General features: G+C 29.3%; 1 long non-coding RNA gene across 1 annotated transcript; it reads left to right on the top strand.

Moving 5' to 3' along the window:
* Positions 1-2,896, top strand: LOC134280400 (uncharacterized). Its single transcript, XR_009994900.1, has 3 exons — positions 1-73; positions 359-487; positions 2,730-2,896. It is a non-coding gene; the product is annotated as an uncharacterized LOC134280400 (long non-coding RNA).
* Positions 2,897-3,862: the final 966 nt, after the last annotated feature.

Consider the following 3,862-nt stretch of genomic DNA (forward strand, 5'->3'; position numbering starts at 1 on the left):
AAAAAATTAAGGACTATATGTTGTACTGTGATAATGCTAAAAAAATGTATTTTTCTGTATGCAGTACTGACAGGTATTAAACCAAAATTGAATCTGCTGTTAATAAAAAGTCTTTTAGTGTCTAAATAATTAATTTGATAATCATTTTATTTGTAATATTGATACAGTAGTTGTGCTTGTTTATTATCTATAACTAACATGATGAACTTCTCTCATCTGGAGTTAAAATTAAAAACAATTTTTGAGATTAAAAACAAATATTTTCATGAAATTTTTTGACATTGTACATGTTGTATTTAAACATGCATTGTTTCACACAGTACTCCATCATATTAACAAAATGCTTTTATTTGTACAGTCATCAACATGGAAGCTATGTTTTGTTCCTAACCATCTATAATTAATTCTCTATGAAGTTCAGACAGTCTGCTCTTCCTTTGGAAATACACAGTTAGTCAACCAACAAAGAAACACACAAAACTTGAAGGTAAAATTTCAATGAGATACAATTGTAATATTTATTTATCTATTTATTTTACATATGCATGTTTATATTTTTGAATTGATAAGTAAATGATATATGATTTTTTAAATAAAGAGGGCTTGGTGGTCATGGTCATGTTTAAACTATATTGATCTCCTTTAGAAGAAGAAGAGCTCCATATAAATATATACAAAAATGCATGATTAAATTTTAAAACTAAAATGAATATATTTTTTTGCCAAATAATAGTTAACAGCTGAAGATAGCATATCTATAGAATAAATTAGATATGGCTAATTTGTTAACCCCCCGTTTCCTTAATAGCATAGCTGGTAAAGATAGCAAGTTTTGACTCCAATTGCTGATGAATTTTAAATTTTTCATTTAATATTAACATTATATCACAGGGAAAGAATACTATAATGTGGCTCATCAGAATGACCAGAAAAGAAATCTTAATGACCCTCTTGACTATGTATAAAGACTGTAACCATATAACTGATGTAAGATGATCTGATTGTTTGGATTTAAAATTTCCTGGTGTTTCTACTACCCAAGATCTTCTTATGAGTGCATGGGACTGCTGTAAACCTTCTGTTAAAGCACACCTTGGAGCATGACACTTTATTCATTTAAGGTACTTTCAATATCATTTCCATGAGTTTGTGTTCTTTCTTTTTAATAATGTAGTAATGAATTCAAGTGTTATATCTCCTTTAACCTCTTTAATATGTATGCTTCCAAAATCATTATAGATCTGTCTGTAAAGTTTCTTCAGCTCTTTGAACACAAATACCCTGATTCACACTTTTGAGGTAAACATCATAGAGACATTATAAATGATTATCAGAGTGTGTATCACAATCTTGACCATAAGGTCGATTTAAATGGTCAAAGGCACAACAAATGATAGTGAAAACTTTTTTTTAATCAGAATACATAATTTTGTAATAAACAAACACTGGAAAGTTACTTAATGTCTTCCAAGAGTTCAGTTTGGACTTCCTCCATTAATCCTTATATCTTGTAATCCTTGAATCTCCAATGGTTTTATGGGCTAAAAATCATGTCTTTAACAATCTTTTTTTTCTGACAACTGTTTTCTCTTATCATCTATAAACTTGACTTCTTCTCTAGTCAAAGGTCTTTCAGGGTAATCCAAGTAATTCTTATCCTCTTTTGGTAATAAATGGTTATATTCTTCATTGGCTTCTTCTGCAATCAAGGGTCTTTCTATGTAATCTCTGACAACATTAGGATCAGGAATTAGGTCCTTTTCTGGACATAATTGGTTATATTCTTCTTGAGAAATGATCTCAATAGTGCCATCTTTTTTTTATTTTAACTGGTATACCTCTGTCTACATCTTTCTCTGAAAGAATTCTCTCTCCAAACTGAATTTTACTCATTCCTTTATTAGGATCAGGAATTAGGTCCTTTTCTGGACATAATTGGTTATATTCTTCTTGAGAAATGATCTCAATAGTGCCATCTTTTTTTTATTTTAACTGGTATTTCCTCCATTCCTCTGTGTCGATGCAGATATCTATTTCAATTATATATGATCCCAATCAAATGATAGCTAAGTGTTATGTGATTAAACTTTAATATATATCAATTATACTTAATGGTTTGAAATGAAAATAAAATCTCTCATTTAAGATAAGCTAGATTAGTGCAATATGTTCAGAAAGAAAAGATAATTTCTTAAAAGTTTTAAACTTCAACATTAAAAGGAATGGCTTAGGACCCTAGCTTTCTCAACTATGAACTTTTTAAAATATTAGTTTTTACAGTTTTTTGCCCCAATATTTGGACTGGTCACTTTTAACTCGGACTTACGTTATTGTTGTTACAAGCCTGTGGGTTAGTACTTGATTTTTTTTATTTGCATACCCCTGAGTTGTAAGGCATTTGGAAAAGATTTTATTGCCTACCACCCTATATTACAAGCCCAAACAAAATTAAGGCACGGTACAATGGTAAAACTGTTTTGTAATTCAACCAATTCATGTGAATTTGTGTATTAAAAAAATTCAGTAAAATTATACCCTATTTTATTTCAGCATGTAACAGTAAACAAAGTTATTTTTTTGTTTGGCCTTACCCATGGTTAATTTGAAAAGTTGCAAAATCCGAGATTACACCTTGTATTTATACCCTTTTTTGTCTATATTTAGAATTCCATCAAGCTTATATTACATAAAAAAAATTTAACTAAGACGTTTTTTTTTCTATTTTCCAGGATTCTCTAGTGAGGGCTTATGGAAATGATCTATGTCTACTCTCAGAATGGTGAAAGACTATCAGATTAAGCAAAGACTAACAGAATATCCTTTCTTGGAACACTGAAACAAGAAAATCAAACAGGATGGGAGATTCAAGAAGAACATAGATAAATATGATTTCCAACCAATTTAAGTACGATCATAAACTGTGGTTTACAGGATGACAAAGAAAGGACCCAGGATTGTATCTTTTACTGTCAGACACTGAGTATGGATAAGATGTAACCATTTATCAGACTGAGATCTAGTCAAATCAAGTATTGAAAATATGATTTTCTGATAGCATGAGCTCTTTTTATTTTTACCAATTCATATTGAAGACTGTTGTTATGTATGGGAATAACACATTAAAACCTTTTATTTTTCATCTAATTTTTACAACCCCCTAGAAATTACACAGATACCCAGATGCTGGATTTAATGTTATTATTAAACTTTCCTGGAATTGTTAATATATTTTGTTTGTGTATGTATCATGTTTAATTTTGAATTTAAAGTTGGTCTCAATAAGATCCCCAATAAAGATGCAAGTGTCCCATTATCTGTGGTTTAATAATATCTTGAATATCTTTATCATAACATATTCATCATACTAATTACATATATAATGATTGTAGGAATACACTTTGTTGTTAAGGACACTTTGTCAAGGTCAAAGCATAAGATTATTGAGATGACTTCTTTGACAATAATTTGTAACTTACAAACTTCACATCACAAGTACACAGATGAAGAATCAATAAGATATTTCTATAAATTTTTTGGATCATTTACTCCTGGGTAAAAGTTAGTTACTGAGATTACTGATTTGAGTCCTGTAATGCAATAACTTAAACATTGTGTAATAACTTATAGACTTTATAAAAATTAGGTGCAATTTCTTAGGAAAGGAATGAAATGTTAATCAAATGTACAATGATCAAGGATGTTTATATGACTATTACTATGTAATACCTTGGGTTTCTGTTAAAATCCTATATTCACTACATAGATAAAGACCTGTATAATATATATTTTAAACTATGATGAAGGAAAAAAAGGTCAAAAGCTCTCCCCTTCAATTCTTTCATATTCTGTCATACACAACAAT

This window comes from Saccostrea cucullata, unplaced genomic scaffold (genome assembly GCF_032062105.1).
Source record: "Saccostrea cucullata isolate Sc308-1 unplaced genomic scaffold, CSIRO_AGI_Scuc_v1 ctg5742, whole genome shotgun sequence".
Classification (NCBI taxonomy): Eukaryota; Metazoa; Mollusca; class Bivalvia; order Ostreida; family Ostreidae; genus Saccostrea; species Saccostrea cuccullata.